The sequence below is a fragment of the Accipiter gentilis genome, chromosome 20, assembly GCF_929443795.1.
Source record: "Accipiter gentilis chromosome 20, bAccGen1.1, whole genome shotgun sequence".
NCBI lineage: Eukaryota > Metazoa > Chordata > Aves > Accipitriformes > Accipitridae > Astur > Astur gentilis.
Genome location: NC_064899.1, coordinates 6,177,134 through 6,194,880, shown reverse-complemented (window position 1 = coordinate 6,194,880; position 17,747 = coordinate 6,177,134). Strand labels below are relative to the sequence as shown.

Sequence of the window (17,747 nt, the reverse complement as noted above, 5' to 3'; positions counted from 1 at the left end):
TTTCTCCAAGTCCTGTCAGTATGTTTTACCTGTCATTTCATGCAATACTAAAGGCAAATGACTGTATTATCACAAGTTTTCTGTGACTGGCAACTGTTACTGGCATCATATATCTAGGAACAGCTGTTGTTGTTTTATTAGAAAATACTCCAGTGATGCTTAGTGTAGAAGGAGCCAAGGCAGTACCAGCAGCATTGCCATTCCCTCTGCGGTTAGTATTGTGTAGAATTTGCTAACCTGTATTAAAAATTTATTTTTTCTAATCGACTATTTTAATTTTTTAGAGGCTTAAAGAATATTCAGAGAGACCATATGCAAAATGAATTACCTTAATCCTATTCGCTCTGAATATTTGTGCACATTACCAAATTAAAAAAAAAAAAAAAAAAAAAAAAAAAAAATACAATATGCGGTAGGCATGATCTGGGAGCCCTGCAGAGGGTCTTCATCAGCAACGTGAAGATGGCTCAGTTGTGTGTTCATCTACTAGACAGAGTTAAACATTTCTGTCCCACCATTTTGTATCAGAAAATGTTGTTCGGCTAAAAATGAAAATTTTGACTGCCGTGATCAATTTCAGTATGATCTTCTCTAAGAAATCTAAAGATAGAGAAGCAACAATATTTTGAATGCGTCTGATTTCAAAATTAGTTTTGCATTTTTATGGTCTATTTCTTTTAGTTCATCTTCTATCTAGAAATAGCAGTGATATCGAGAGTCAATTATGTCCTATTGCGATGCCTCATCAAATGATATACATTATTTTTATACCCTACTTGACATATTTTACTTTTAAACTCTTTAGGATCAATTGTTAATTGCATTTATTGAAATATTTTTGGATTATAGTTTCTAAAGGACTGTCATTACTAGATCACATACCAACTTCTAAGAAAATTCATTTCTGCATATATTAGTAGTTGTAAGAATATTTATTAATAACTCTGTGTCAATAAAATTGTTTATCAAATAAGAAGACAAATAACAATTGGAGGGAGTGTCATTGTTCTCAGGCATATTGCTGGGACTGGTTCTTATGCACTGCAGCTGAGAACAAAAGTAATGATTTAATCTGGTAAAAAAAAAAAAAAAAGAGAAAACACAAGCAGTTACATAGCTAGTGTTAACTGCTACTTGTTTTCAGAGGTGGTGTTATTCCTCTTCATCCATTGTGAAATTGGTAGCATGCAATGGGAGAATACATTTTTTTTATCCTTTCACTCTAGGAAAAAGGGAAGTGGTTTGTAATCTGTTTGTAAGACCGGAAAGTTGCTGCTGGGGGTGGGGGTACCTGGGATATTCCCTGGTGCTTTTGAACAACAACATGAAAAATCCCAGTACAATTGTTCTCAGTGCGTGAGCAGAGGTTCTTGGCAGCGACTTTGCTCCTTTTCTTTGACTGCAGCTATTAGAGTGCACGTGCGTAAGAACAAGGAAGAGTTGGACTGAACTTGGCAACATCCTTATCCCAATACAAACATAGCCATTCCTAATGTATCTAGAGTACAGGAAATTTGTAATCTCTAAGTGACCTGGATTTTTCATTACTTTATGTATTAATGAACCACTTAGTCTTCTAACAACTTGTTGAATGTTAGCTGAATGATCAGTTCTCTAGCAGTCACCTGCAAGATGATCAATACATGTTTAGCATATTAAGCACCAACAAAGAGAGACTGGTTTTGCAGGCATATTCTCTAAAGGATTAACTGGAGCTGTTATCTAACAAAGAGAAATTCAACAGCAGCAAAAGAAAAACTTTTCTTTTTTAAATCTGTAGATACTTGGTTACTTTTTGGTACAGCTATATATGCTTCTTCATAACTAGTCCATCTCCTTTTCAGTAGTGCTCTTAAACATGTAACAAGTCCACAAGTTAGAAAAAAGCCCCTTCTTTTTTCCACCCCCTGTAATTATTGTCACAAGCTCTCAAGTCTAGGAAGGGAGCTTTCTGAATGCAATCTGCAAAGTTCTGCAACTTGTTATACTGCTGGAATTGTGTAAGTCTGCTGGACTCCCGAGGTAAACCGTATGCACACGATGACTTCACGGGTTATACCCAAATTCCCCTGGAATTCCTCTGCCAATACCACTGTAGTCCCAGACACGAATTTAATTTTGAGGTTCTTTTCATGAGGATTTTTTTTCCCCATGCCAAATGTAGATTCTTTTAACATTCAGACTGATGAAAGGATCGGCCTAACATCAGTAACGCCAAATCTCAGTATTTAGTCTTGAAACATAGGCTTACAAGAAATGTCAGAGTTCACTGAGGCTAATGTTTTCCAACTGTCAGCTTCTTCCTTGAAATGGCATAATTTTAAATTGATAAAAAAGTCTTTGACCATTTTATACCAAATTAGTCTGCGATACTGGTTATAACCTCTTTAAACTGATATTCTTTGCTCCTGCCTGAGAGAAGTCTCTGAAATATGTAGATATGAATGTATATGCATGTATTTATTAGATATATAAAGAAGAAGAAAGTTCTCTCTAGATTTTCACCTTTTACATGCTTTTCTGGAGCATCAAGACTTCCCTCTGCTTGTCATTTGCAGAAACAAATGAATTGATGACTTATGCTCTGAGTATCTGGTGAATATTCATAATTCTGCCTTATGCACTGAAAATTGCTGAACAAAGACCTTAAAATAAAATGTTTTGTTTTCAGCTGTATCCTATCCTTGGGTTGTTACACCTAAGCAGCATTTCATCAAATGGTTGGTAGGCTGAAAGGTAACCCCTATGTTTTGCCTCTTTCACTTCAAGCAGCGAGGAGGGCATCTTTGGAGGGTGGCTTGGCGTGAATTCTTTTTCATGTGAAATTGTGTGGGCCTTCAGAGAATGAAAGGGGTGGGGGTCCGGTCTGTTCATTTCTCCCCCCCGCCCCTTTCCCTCCATGTTACTAATGCAACTACCTCCCAGACAAGGAGATTTGAAATTTGCTTCTCCCATAGTGCAGTAAAATAGCGAAAACATCTGGATAAAAGCAGCCCCTCCCCCAGATCACGAGATCCGGAGCCGGAGCTACGCAAAACCTAAGCGAAGTTCCACGAGAGAGAACATTCTGAAGACTCTGTATTGATTCATGTGTGCTGCAGTTGCAAGCCAGAGGACATATAAATAGCAAATGGAAACAGCTTCTATTTCATTCCCTCCAAGAGCTTACATCTCCCAAATTCCAACACCTAGCCGCCTCTTGCCTTCAGTTCCCTACCCTGCTTGCAAGATTGTTTCTACCGCATAGCGCAGAGCAGCTCAGAGTGATTTTGTTTGAAAAGTTCTCAAAATCCAGCACTGGCTTTTATCCTGACTTTAAGTGATCTTAGCGAGCAGTGGTGTTCTTCCCATCTAATCTGGTGCAACAGCTTCCCTTACGGTTATGTTAAATCCTAGAATTACTCTTTCCGGCTTTCCTTTTCCAGTCTAGATCCTTTGGGGATGGGGCGCCTACCATGTATACTTGGGATGCCGCTTCTGACCCGTAATACCAGTAACCGGTAGCGTTCTCTTGTTCTGTCCTGTCGTTCCCTGCCGGGGCTTTGGGACCGGAGCGGGCTGCGGTTCCACGGCTCGCTCCGGAGCGCGCGTCCTGCTGGCTAGAAGCGAGGTTCCTCTGTGCCAGTGGGGTACGTGCCAGGGCTTTCACTTCGATGTTAATTACATTTTTAATACGCTGCCTTAGCAGGTTGGATAAGCAGAGTCTGACACGTTTGCTCCGTTACCGAAACCCTGAATGAGGAGGATGCCGTTAATCTTAATTCCACGTAAGGTGTGTTTGGAGTAAAGCTGTGATACGAGGTCCGGATTTCGGAACGACTTTTGCATCAGCCGGCCCGCCTTGATGCAGACCAGCCCGCAAGGACGTAAATGAGCCCCCAACTTACAGTTTATGGCGTTAGTAACACGAATACGGGGGCGTCGAAGGGCGGGGAGGCTTTCCGGGAGCGGGGCTGCTCTGGAAGGGGCCGGCTGGCCAACGCGAAAGCTCCGCTGCCCCAGCAGGCTCGGAAGGCGGCGTTACGGGGCAGCGTTGGGGCCGAATGTGGCGGCCACCGCCGGACCGTGCCGCGGCTGGCCGCCGAAGGAGCCGGCCCTGGAAGGCTTAGCGGGCTGCGACGCCTCTGCACGGAGACGCGACGATTCGCCGCCCCGGAGCCGTCCAGCCCGCTTTCCCCTCGCCCCCAGCCCAGCCCTCTCGCTCCCCCCCCCCCCCCTCGCCTTCCCGGCCCCGAATTCGGGGGTTTGCTGTCGCCGAGCCGGAGCCGTCCTCCTTCAGCAGCTCTAGCGCGAAGCGGGGCGGTTCGGCGGACGCAGAGGTGCCGGCGCCCGTTCTCCCGGGAGGGGGAGGGGGGGACGGGAACGGGAACGGGAACGGAGGGAGGAATCGCCGCCGCCTTCCGAGCGCCGGCGCCGGCCGGGGTCTGCCATTTGCTGGCGGGAGGCTGCGTGCGGCCCCGAAGTGCCGGAGAAGGGGGGAAGCGAGGGGAGGAGGAGGAGGAGGGAGCGGAGCGGGGGCGGGCGGCGGCGCAGCCAATCGCCCGGGCTGCCGGCGCTGCAGGAGCGGGGCCGGGGGCTCCCGGGGCCGGGGGCTCCGAGGGACGCGGAGCCGGGGCCGGTGCCTCTCTGAGGACGGGCGAGCAGCGGTGCCGCCGGGCCCTGCGAAAAGTCCCCGTTCGCTTCTTATAAATTAAAGTGCCTTGTCACCAGTTAGGGCAAGTCAGCCAAGGTAAGGCTTTAAACGGAACCGACACTTCGGTGCGGGGCGACAGGGATGTTTGTGGGCAGCGGGGCCGCTGCCACAGCCTTGCGAGCAGGGCGGAACGGTTCGTGCGCCAACCCTATGGCAGCGGGGCCACCACCCGTAACCCGGCCGGCTCAAAGTTGCCGCCGGTCGGCGAGCCTTACCCTTGCGGTGCTGCAGGGTCGCCTTTGCTTAGCCGAGGCGATTCCAAGGGGACCCGCAGGATACAGGCGTAGCAAGGTAGCGGCGGGCTGCGGGCGTGTGTGTCTGTGCGCGACCGTGCTCGGAATTCTACAGTTCTTGCTGCTTAACTTGCGGGAATAACGGGCAGATGCGGTTTTAGTGGCGACGGCAGGCAGATTCTTTAGCTCAACTCGCATACGTGAGCGTCTCTAGGCAAAAAAAAAGCACGCCGTGTGAAACTGTATGGGGAGAACAGAAAGCCTGATATTCGAGTAGCAGTTTCAGTTGCGGGTTTCGGGTTCCCCGCCCCCCGTGTCTGTAATATTATGTGATAACTGAGGATTGAAATCGCAGGGGGAAAAAACCCCCAAACCAAGGAACAAAACCAACCTCTTTCAGCTTTACCTTTAGCTGCTCATCAAGGCTCAAGCAGTGACCCAACTTTACTTTGTATAAAGGGCACTGTAAATAATGGACAGCCAGAAATGAATCCTCTCTTCATTTCTTCCAAGCCCACCCCCATGGAATCCTTCTTAATGAACAGAAACTACAGCCTGCCTTTAGTTCACACCACATTCTCACCAATTGCCCTGCCAGTGGTCTGGAACTGAGTGGTTTTGCAAGCAAGGAGTTCCTCAGGATGACTTCACTGAGGTGCACCTTTGAAAACAAGGTAGTCCGGAGCCCCCCTCTGTGTGCGTGCGTCTGTGTGTGCCTGCGAAGGAGAGGGTCTGGTTTGTGTACACGAGTGACGAGATACAAGGAGGACAGGGTATGGAAGCCAGTGAAACGTGGCAAATGTACAACCCTGTGTGTATTTATCTCAGTGAGTCTCTGTAAAGCAGCGTGAACGTTTCTTGTATTTTAATACAGTTCATCATTCAGATTAGGGTTTGGGATAAATCCAATTTCACGAGCATCGATGCCCCATTAGTTTTTAGCGATCAAAAGAAATACGAAGGAAAACACAGGTAAAATTATGATTTCAGTTAGCATAGGTGATAAAATTACTGCCTCTATTCAAGGTAAAGATTTTATTTTTTATTCCGAGCCACTAAGCATAGCTCCTCATTTCCAAGGCTTTACTTCTGTGCTGCAGTCAATCATATACAGTTGTGTGAAAACACTGAAGCCTTCCTTCTGCAATAACTGTCCTTCTCCTGGATGATAGTAAATGTTTGTCTTCAGGGGAAATATTAAATGAATTTAAAAGTTTGGCATATGTTTGGCATTTTGCCTAACTGTAAAGGTAAGAAGACTCATACAGAGAAATAACCCAAAGGCTTCCCTAACCTACCCCACTGCCTTTGGCAGAATATTTCATTTCAGACTTTTCTGAAGAAGACATGGTATGTTATAGTTACCTAATGCAAATTAAGGTGTGGCTCGTTTTGTTTTGGTTTGGTTTGGTTTAATGTGAACCTCTGGAAACAATGTAATAGTTTTGTAGTTAGTTAAAATTACTAGTCATCCTACTTAAGGACACCAATATATAACTTTGTTTTATTTCTACTTAGGAAAACAGACAAGCAAACTGAAAAAAAAAACCCCAAACCACCCCATTCTCTGTTACCTTCTCCCTCTAAAAAATGACAGGAGAAATAGTGTGTCAGACAGCACTTGCCTTTAAATGGGAGCAGATCCAGTGCACAAGCGTGGCTTAGGGGGCACTGTGTTGCTGACTGAACCATTTACAGATGAGATTCAAAACTAAATTCCTTCCACTTGTAGGTGCTGAGGATCCTATAAGGCTTCACCAGGGTAGGAGTGCTGACCCCGCTATTAGGACAAAATGCCAGTTGAAGTTGTTGTACTTTGACCTGTTTAATTCCTCAGGTAGTTTAATTTGAGAGCAGCGTTCTTTACTACCTACGTTAAAATTATTGTTGTCTAGTGTTTTTGTCCTGCAATGCAGAGACTCTAACTCAACCACTTTATTGGTGCATGCTGTGCTGGCTCGTGGTAATAGTTCCGGTGAACATATGCAATGTTATAAAACAACTGGGGATAAATGTCTTCAACATCCAAAATAAGCGTGTGAGTGTCTGTGTGCGTGCCAGAGAGGTACAGTTGTTATTGTGCTAGTACTGACATTCCTGTGGTGCGTAACATTTATGTAATACCCTTCGGGGAACAATCTGTATTTAAAAGTGATTAAAAAAAAATTAAACAAAAAAAAATCGTCTCTGAACTCAGTTTAAGTTTAATCACTGGTTTTAATAAGGACTGGATATTTATCAACAGCTAGAAATAAACACATTTAAAATGTGAGTAATTGAGTTGTTAGTTCGCAATATGGTTATATAGAAGTCTTCAACCTATATCTCGGGCTGATAAATGAAATTTGAAGGGTATGAAAAATCCTGTTCTAGGTCTGGAAGCTCCTGCTCTGGTTTCTGTTAGTACAAGTAGTGCTGAAACTTATCAGTGTTATCAGATTGAATCAAACCAGCTAAATACCAGTGAGTCATCTGTTCCATGCAGATGAACAGGAGCTCCGGCTTGGACAGTTAACAGCTAGTTAGCTCTGGCAGACCTGTCCTGCAAAGGGGCCTAAGCTAAATCAGCCAGCAGGACACTTTGGGGCAGTTTGCTTGTAGGCAATGCAAAACAAAGGTGGCAACTGACATGACAGGAAGGGGAGGAAATACATAGCAAAAAAAAAAAAAAAATCAATATAAAGTGATTCTATTCATAGAATAGATTCTATTCATCTTCTCCTAGAGGAAGGAGATGCATATACGAAGGTCATAAGCGGAAATAATATGAAAACCCCCAAATTGCCTACAAAGGTTTATATAATCTAGCATGTAAACCTCACTAGCATTAATTATAGTAGGAAACTTTTTTTCCTTGGTCAACAGTGTTCTAGTTTCAAGAGAGTGTAGTCCAGTGATAAATCAGGGTGAAGTGCTTTAATTTCACCAGTTACTTGATGGGCAATCTTAGACAAGTCCCTGAAGCACTCTGTAACTTCATGTATGACACGAACATTGCACAATAATTACAGAACGAATATTGTACAATGTTGTTTTAAAGAAATATTGCAGAGCCTAGTACTGAAGTGTTAGCGTCTCCATTACTCTGTAAATCAGTTTTGATTACAAACACAATTTGGCTATCCATTTCCAGCAAACGAAGCTGCATGGAATTTGAAAATTCAATCCAAGAACTGAAGTAGAATTTTTAAGAAGCTCCTGAATTGGGAGCCAAAATAATCATGTCTCCCATAAGGGAGAAAGAAGACTGGCAGAATGAGATATTTTTTTTTCCTCCAAAACAGGCTTTATCAGACAAACTACTGATACTGAGATGCTTTAAATAATGTACCATTACTTTTTGTGCTGGTGTTAATATCCAGGTGGAGAACCAACAGGAATTTAAATGAAACCAGTTGGGGATTTGAAGGGAGTGAGGTAACTTTACACTTGCTACAGTTACTAGACCCCCTTCAAATCCCCCAAGTCTCATGCATAAGCCTCACCTCCTATTTGGTTGTTTTGGTGTTGGTTTTTTTTTTTGTTGTTGGGTTTTTTTGGGGGGTGGGGGAGAGTTGTTGTTTGGGGGTTGGTTGTTTTTAAATAATGTTTTTGTGCATTGAGCACAACCAGAATAACATAGTCATGTAGCTCTATAAGTAACTGATAAGCAACTTGGTGGCGTTTGCACATCTGCAGTTCTTGTATACTGAAAATATATTGAACAGATGCCTGAGGCCTGTAAGAATCGTGATTTTGCATGATGGTAATTGCCATTTTTATTTCTGTGGAATTATTTCAAACCTGAACAGAGTTAAGGCTGGGTTTGTTATCATAGAAAAGGCAGAGAGTTATTTTACAATTACAAACTTGGCTCCCCACTCTTCATGAAACTATTTGATTCTTTTAAGCAAATATTCTTGCAAGGGGGGATATATTTAGATCGCAGACATATTTTTCCATCCTCGCTCCACCTTACTTAGCTTTCAATTTGTCCAGTGCTTAAATGGACAAATTTTAAAGGGAGTTTGTGAAGTGTCATATAAAAATACCCAAGCTAGCTCAGGTACTGGCTGCATTTCTACCATAGGATTGTAGCGACCTTTGAGATTTTTTGGTCTGTGTTGTACTGCATAGTCTGTAATATTGAACCCTGGAAGTCCTTTACAAGAGGGATCAGTCACATCACCTTGACTTAGTAGATGGAAGGAGCGAGGCGGTAGGATGGGCACGCTTTTCCGTAGGACAGTTTGCTGGAGGTGGAACTGAGGACTGCTGTGTCCTCAGCCAGTCCACCTGGGGGGGCGGTGGACTGGGCATCGCAAATCAGCCAGCTTCAGGTTTTTCATGCGCTGTGGTGGGGTCTTGCACTCGAATAGTTTTGAACTGTTTGGTGGAGAAACCTGCCTCTCCCTGCTGGTGACATAGGTAGCTTGAACTGAAGTACATGCCTAAATGCAGGTGGTCTAAATACTGCCCATCATGTCTTCTCCCTGTGCAGCATTCCTATTGAAAACAACCAACTCTGTGTTCGGTTGACTCTCTGTTTTGGTATTTGCAGGTGTGTCATAGAGTCACAGAATGGTTTGGGTTGGAAAGGACCTTTAAAGATCATCCAGTTCCAACCCCGCTGCCATGAGCAGGGATGTCTTTCACCAGGTCAGGTTGCTCAAAGCTTCATCCAGTCTGACCTTGAACACTTCCAATGGTGGGGCATCCACAGCTTCTCTGGGCAGCCTGGTCCAGTGTCTCCATCATGCCCTGTGTTGTTTCATAATTAGTTGCCATTAAGCCCTAATAGCCGCAGTTAGGGATGCATATATGGTTACACATGCACATACATACTCTTTGGGAAGGTACAAAGAAATGGAAATGGGCTTTTTAAAAAAAAGAACAATCCTTGGTACTGTTAAAAGCATGTAAAAGTTATTGAACGCATCATGTGGTGGTACAATGAAGTATTCTTTGACCCAAGCCTGCCTGTTTTCACAGATGGGCATGTGCATTTCCATAATTATATTAAATGATTTATTTTGAATAATATTCTATGATTACACTACTTAACCAAATGAGTAATATATTTAATAACAAAGTTATACATTTGGATTTGAATTCTGTTTAATTCACACTCTTATTGGGTGGTGGGAGAGCTGTGAATGAAAATCTTTTGGTCCAAGAGACTATGAAGTGCTTTTCATTATCAGTAATTATGCCTTGCCCAGAGGAAATATTTATGTTCTGTCTTTTCCTTGTAAACACCGTTTCTGTATAGGGCAGTTGTTGGAATGAGGCTTAAGCTGACGCTTGAAATTGGGGCAGGGGGTGAAATTTCTCAGGCTTGGATTTCTAGCTAGGATTCAGTCAAACTTTCTGTCGTGTTCTGCTGTTGATGGTACTCAAATGGATAGAATAAGTAATTAAAAAACCCCCAGCAACATAGAGACCATCTCCATAGTAGTAGGGCAAGCATCTGAGATATTCAGAACCAGGTTTGAGACCCTGCCCCAGTGAATTCAGTACTATTTGTAAAGTACAAGTGCTCCTTCATTAGACAACCTTCCTATAACTAGTAAAAATTTTAACAGTTTAGCAATGGTGGCAGTGTTGTCCCACAAACAGGATTCATTTACCCAGTGTGCAAGGCAGTACCACACAGAGTAGAAGTATTTTCAAATTAATTTCACTGATGCGCATGAATGGGTGCCTGTCTCAAGACAGCACGCCCTTGTCTCAAAAATGCTCACATTTACACACTTAACTAATACATATTCATTGTTATTTTCCTTAGATTGGTTCTTTCTTCTTTGCCCCTCGTGTAAATCAGTGCACAGACTCTATCTCCTTCCTTCGTTGTCTTCTTTTGAGTAGGTGGCATCATTTGAGTTGGTGGTCGCAATCTTCCTGGGTAGGAATTACCTTTTACCTACATCTTCCTTAATCTTGGCAGTTCCAAGCGGTTCTTCAAGGTTTATTTTCCAGACCACAATCCATTACCTTTTCTGACATAAACATAAAGCCCCATTGTCTAGTGGTTAGTTCCTAAACCCCAAATCATGTCCAGTTATTGTTTCCCTATTATAAATATTAACTGATGGGGGCTGTACACAGGACTTTAGCAGGTCCCTGGTTATTTCAGTCATATTATACATATTAAATGATAACAGCAGGACAGGAAAAGTGTTTCTATTAATTTTGGGAGTGTTGGAGTGTATAGGCATGTGCTTGTGCATATTTGAAGGAAGAAGTAGCTGCTAAAAGGGAGGTAGCTCCTTTAGTTTGTTCAATAGTGAGAAGGATTTCATTTGACTGTAGGAAGGTATTTTTAACACTGATATATTGTATTAGCACCTGGGAACTGCTGACTCTTCTAAGCGTAAAATCTTGGCTTTCAGGAGAGGTGGAATAAAACTAGGGCATATGAGCAGCACTCTAGCATGGCAGCTATTAACTGCCCATGGGAACTGCCAATATTTAAAAATAAAAAGGAAACTAATTTATGTCTGGATTACAGTCCTCAATCACTTTCTTTTATGTTTTACATTTTGTTCTTTCTCATAAATAATAAGCCTTCTTACTGGAGTCACAAAAAAAAGCTACACATCATTTATTACATGCAATTTCCACACACTTTGCTGATGAAGAAAATTTGTTATGTATTTGCCATTCATTAAAGCACAAATTCTTGCATTCATATTAGGGAATTTGAGCTGAGAGTTATTATCTTGCCTATTCAGCCTAGAGACATCTTAAATATTTTTGTATTTGCATGGCAGAAGGTATAAAATAATCAGTTCATTTAGCATTGTATGTTAAGTTGGTGGGGTTTTTTCGTTGTTTTTTTGTTTTGTTTTTTTTTTTTAATTGTGAACCATCTAAGACTTCTTTTAAAAAACTGCTGAAGAAATGTAATGTTTGTTCTTATACTCATTCATTTTCCATGAATGCACAACTAGCGCTTTGAAATCCAACATAGCTTTGTATTAGAAACCCTTCTAAGTGGTTTTGGAAAGTGGTAAGACAATCTGCAAGCAAACATATGTTTTCAAGTGGCACTCAACATTTCTGGCTGGTTGAGCTGCTTTCAGTGTCAGGTAAAGACTGCAAAGTATTCATGGTACAATTGATTCATACGAGGTCTAGTGTTTCCTAAATAAACTGGATTTATTTGTTTTTCTGTATATTCTCAGGACAGCTATCCTAGGCATGAGGGTCACAGTGCATTAACATGGTGGGTGCCCCAGAGTTGCCCCAGCAAGCAGTGTGGTGGGAAGGTGGTTACTGTTTGCCGTGGTTTAACCCCAGCCGGCAACTAAGCTCCACGCGGCAGCTCGCTCACTCCCCACCCACCCAGAGGGATGGGGGAGAGAATTAAAAAAATGAAGTAAAACTCGTGGGTTGAGACAAAGGCAGTTTAATAGGACAGAAAAGGAAGGGAAAATAATAATAACAGCAACAACAATAATAATAATAATATTATAATAATAGAATATACAAACCAAGTGATGCACAACACAATTGCTCACCACCTGCTGACCAGTGTCCAGCCAATCCCCAGGCCATGAAGTCCCCTGGCCAACTCCCCCAGTTTATATACTGGGCATGACATCCCATGGTCTGGAATAGCCCTTTGGCCAGTTGGGGTCAGCTGCCCTGGCTGTGTCCCCTCCCAACTCCTTGTGCCCCTCCAGCCTTCTCGCTGGCTGGGCAGGAGAAGCTGAAAAATCCTTTGACTTAGGATAAACACTACTGAGCAACAACTGAAAGCATCAGTGTGTTATCAACATTCTTCTCATACTGAATCCAAGACATAGCACTATACCAGCTACTAGGAAGAAAATGAACTCTATCCCAGGCAAAACCAGGACACTATTCCTGGGGCAGATGACGTGACCTGCTGCCAGAAGTACCTTTACGCAGCAGCGACTTCCCAGGTGTTTAACAGGCACGTTACGGGCAATAGATAAGGAGCAGGTCGCCAGTGCCGGTGGAGTACCATGGATCAGTCCCCAGCTTGCTGCTGGGATATAAACACGTTGGCCTGGCGGTGCATGTGGCTTGTGTGCTGTAAATCGGACGCTCTAGGTCTAGAGGTTTGGAGGGAGCGATCCTGTTACATGAATATTGTCCTAGAGGAGGCCTTTCTGTTTCTCGGATCCAGTTGAAACAGTTGCATCATGCTAATACCAGCCATGTTTTATACCGTAAGTGAGAAATGTAGTGGATGTGTGTCAGTAGATGGATGAGAAGTGAGCCTGAGAGCACAGAGGAGCTTATGGACAATTTATGCAAGATGACTCGGCCAACAAGTTGCTGCTTTTTGGTAGGGCTTGTGTTTTGAGGGGTGGGTTTGGTTTGTTGTTTTTTTTTTTTTTTTTCCTTGGGTTAACTTTCTGCGATATGAGAGAGCTATGTCATTTTATATGAAGGTTTGGGAAGTTCTGGATCTAATGCAGTGAAAATGTGGGGAGTAACAGGCTGGACGTGGGGAAAGAAAAATAGGGCACCTTTATTTCTATAATCTTTCTTTAGGCATGAGGCAGATGAATGGAAAAGATTACCAGAGGGATGTTCCTTTGTACATGTCTTTGAAAAGTAGCCTCCTAGACAGCAACCTATTCAGGAGGTTTGTAAATACCTCTCAAGCAAAGCCAGCAGGAAGAGCTTTGTTGATTATATAGCCTTGCATTGTTGCTTGAAGGCTAATGAACTGGAGCTGTTTCAGACTATATAAGGTCAGGTGAGGACCGATTTCCTAAAGCTATTAATGCCCATTGTGCTACTGAAGTCAGTTTGGCTTCTGTTGTTCCATTATGGTAGTGTGTTTGGTCAAATATACTGTGTCATGTCAACATGCCTGTATGTTTCCTAGTTCTGAACAGAGATGGGAGAAGCTCCCATTTATGCTTTTTTTTTTTTTTTTTTTTTTTTAGAAAAAAGGTATAACATTCTCGGAATGGAATGAGTTTACTCCACAGGACCATTGTGTGATAATTATTGCTCATTACATTATAATGAGCACTTGCTCTATTCATTGTGGAGCTTATTATATTTTAATGAGTGTTGTGACTCCCCTGCAGAGCAAAACTCAAGAATGTCCCTGTGCATGTGGCTCATTTAAATGGATGTGCACGTTTTGGGACTCGTGTGCACGTACTTATTTGCAACATATAGTTGTAATTTTGATTTTAAAACCAGGGTATTACTTTTCTTAAATTTGCAGAAATCCAAAAACATGGATGCTTCTATACTTAGCATTCATATTTCATACCAGGTGAAAGATGAGTGGTTTTATTAAAAGACTCTTGTATTAAAGGACAGCTTGTAAATATTTTGTTCTGGACTTCAGTGTATTAATTAAAATTAAAGCTCATGAATTAATGTGATTTGGTACGCAACCCCTTCCAAATCTACAGCTTTCAGGTTCAGGTTTATGTTTTTTTGAAAAATATTAATAAATATTTAGGTAAGTTTATGGCATCTGTAAACTAAATAGAGGAACTTTAAAATAGAATTGGGTTTTGTCTTCTGAGGATCGTCGACACTCTGGCATCACTGTATTCAGGAAAAGGAGAACTAGAAACTGAATGCCATACAAATTGATTTGTAGACAAGGTCTTAAGCCTGTCAGTCTGTCTAGTCAATCTTTGTAGATTGCTGGTGATCTTGTTGTGACACCAAAGGTTTTGATAATGACATTCCTGTAATGTCCACATACGGTGTTAGCCCTAAAGGGAAACACTTTGCTCTTCTTTATCATCTCCTGATGTTGCCACATAAGCAGCTTCAAAGCGAGGCAAACTGTTTGAAAAATACTGTTCTATCAACATTCAGACTTAAAAATATGAGCTGATTTCCCGATGTGGTAAAGTTGTTTATCCTTTGTGAAACCGGAAGGCCACCTTAATTTTCTTAGTTTAAAAACTGCAATATTAGTAAGTTCAAACTGATAGATAGCTCTTTAATCAAACTGTACCTTTATTTTCTGTACCCTTCCTCTACTGTGTCACTTTTATTTGAACATCTTTTACCATCCACAGAGACTTGCAAGCAGGAGTTTACTGAACTTACAAGTACACAGCAATTACTTGTTGACTGATACAAACAGCAGGTAGGTAAGGGTAAGGCTAACCTGCTCCTGGGCAGAATATTGTAATGCCTGCTAACCCAGATGTGGGTTCCTGCTGAGTCCCAGTGCAGCAGACAGTTACCACTCAGGGGGGGAAGCACGAACCTCCATTGCTGTTGAGGATGGGGCAGTCGTCGTTCTTGCTGAGTTTTTGTCTTCCCAACTCCCTGCTTTTTTTCCTCATGTCTTTATACTTTTTCATGACTTTTTCATTACTGCCCACTCTGTATTTTCACCTCTGTCTGTATTTTAGCTGTAGCTACATTAAAGGTCCAAGTTCTTTGCTCCATTTTGGTGGAGTCCTCAATATACCTGACATTAGAGAACTTTATATTTGGAACAAAGATGGACTTTGATTAGTGGCAGAAACAAAGAACTTTAAATGGATAGTTTATATCGAATTTGGCAGCATCCCTGCTATAACTGTGAACATATTTTGTCTGCAGGAAATGTTATCTTATGGACTGCACATAATGACTGGCCTCTTAAGCTCCAATCTCCCATACATCTCATGCCAATGGCAGGAAGTATTGTATACCTGATGTGCAATTCTGCTGAGTAATTTTAGCAATTGCTTAAAAAGAGCAGAAAAGAAAGAATAAAAGAGATTAAATAAAGAATTCAATAAAGAAGTAAAAATACATCATTTAAGAAAGATTGAAAACTTTTTTTTATGTGATGCAAGAAAAGAAGGCCATGACTAAACCTGTTTTTTGCTCCTCTTGAAGTATTGTTCCAGATTATTGTAGTAAAGGTGTCAATTAGAGTCAGCTCCTTTATTCCTCCTTATTTTTCTCTTTTCACAAGAAGATGCAGTTAGTTTTATAGGTTGCTACATAACGAAGTTGATTTTTTTTTTTTTCTCAAGAAGTTATTTATGCAGTAGGTATCTTACTCCTAAAGAGGATTACAGGCTCAGACCCAATAATCAGTGTTTATAATTATTTTTAGGATATTATGAGCAATATACTAGATACTGAAAATTATACCTATTTTCTGCTTAATGTTGGCTCACCAGGGCAAAATATATTTGCATACTGAGTTGGATCCCAACCTTGAGATGCATTTAGGTCCTCGGCCAAGGGCCTCAGCTTTTTATTGGCACTCTTGCTGTCATGGTTTAAGCCCAGCCGGCGACAGAGCACCATGCGACCGCTTGCTCACTCCTCCCTGGTAGGGTGAGGAGAAAATATAATGAAAGGCTCGCTCATGGGTTGAGACAAGGACAGGGAGAGATCGCTCACCAATTACCATCACAGGCAAACAGACTCGATTTGGGGAAATTAGTTTAATTTATCACCAATCAAATCAGAGCAGAATAATGAGAAATAAAACCAAATCTTAAAACACCTTCCCCCCACCCCTCCCTCCTTCCCGGGCTCAACTCCACTCCCGGTTCTCTCTACCTCCTCCCCTGCAGAGGCACAGGGGGATGGGGAATGGGGGTTGGGGTCAGCTCGCCACACGATGTCTCTGCCGCTTCTTCCTCCTCAGGGGGAGGACTCCTCGCTCTTCCCCTGCTCCTCCGTGGGGTCCCTCCCACAGGAGACAGTCCTCTACAACTCCTCCAATGTGAGTCCTTCCCACAGGCTGCAGTTCTTCATGAGCTGCTCCAGCGTGGGGTCTTTCCATGGGCTGCAGTCCTTCAGGCACAGACTGCTCCAGCGTGGGCTTCCCCATGGGGTTGCGGCCATCTTGGGGAGCATCCCCCTGCTCCGGCGTGGGCTCCTCTCTCCCCGGGCTGCAGGTGGGCATCTGGTCCCCCGCTCCCCTCTGTGGGCTGGGGGGGGACAGCCTGCCACCTCACTGTGGGCTGCGGGGGTATCACTTCTTCCCCCTCCTCCTTCACTGACCTTGGTGTCTGCACAAGGGTTTCTCTCATATTCCACCTCTCTCTCCACTGCAGGTTCCCCTTCTTAAATCTGTTCTCCCAGAGGCACTACTACTGTCGCTGATGGCCTCGGCCTGGGCCAGAGGTGGATCCAACTTAGAGGCGGCTCTGACTTGGAGCCAGGGAAGCTTCTAGGAGCTTCTCACAGGAGCCACCCCTCCTGCCCCTCGTCTGCTACGAAAACTCCACCACACAAACCCCAAACACCTGCTCAACAGCACAGGAAGAACTTCTGCAATGGAGATGGCTTCTGTTGGTATTAACCTTCCCATCATACCAACCAAGGGGTCTCTCCACAGCTACCATCATTATTGTAGCCTGAATAAAATGCACAGAAAACACATAGTCAGGAAGCAGGTCTTTGCAGCAGGGCTGACATTGGGCTTACTCAAGAAGCCCTGTTAGATGTACACGTCTCATTTTTGGATGTTGGATACCACCCTTGTCCCATCTACAACAGCTATGACAGTAGTGCTGGAATCATCTTTACAGATTTAGGAAACTGTTCTTCCATCCAATTACTTGCCTCTCTGCCCTTTTTATGATAAGGATGTTTCTTTTTGCTATGAAGACTAAATGAATTCTGCATTTCAAGTCTTTTCCTAAATTGAGCTGTTTTGGGTTTGTGTGGCGGGGTTTTGGTGGTAGGGTTTTGGTAGCGGGGAAGGGTCCGCAGGGCCGGCTCCTGTGAGAAGCTGCCAGAAGCTTCCCCGGCTCCGAGTCAGACCCGCCGCTGGCCCAGGCCGAGCCCCTCAGCGACGGCAGTAGCGCCTCTGGGAGGACAGAAACCCCCAGGGAGTCTGGGGTTTGGGATGTGAGAGGAAC

General features: G+C 43.2%; 1 protein-coding gene across 5 annotated transcripts in view; it reads left to right on the top strand.

Moving 5' to 3' along the window:
* The window catches only part of CDH18 (cadherin 18), a 512,714-nt gene that overhangs the window by 265,195 nt on the left and 229,772 nt on the right, over positions 1-17,747 (top strand). Inside the window, exon 1 of one of the 5 annotated variants that reach the window (XM_049823985.1) lies at positions 4,671-4,729. The exons of the other annotated variants lie outside the window; for them this stretch is intronic. The gene's annotated coding sequence lies outside the window, so the exon portion shown is untranslated. Of the gene's footprint in view, positions 1-4,670; positions 4,730-17,747 lie in introns of those variants that run through there. 5 annotated transcript variants of the gene reach the window in all.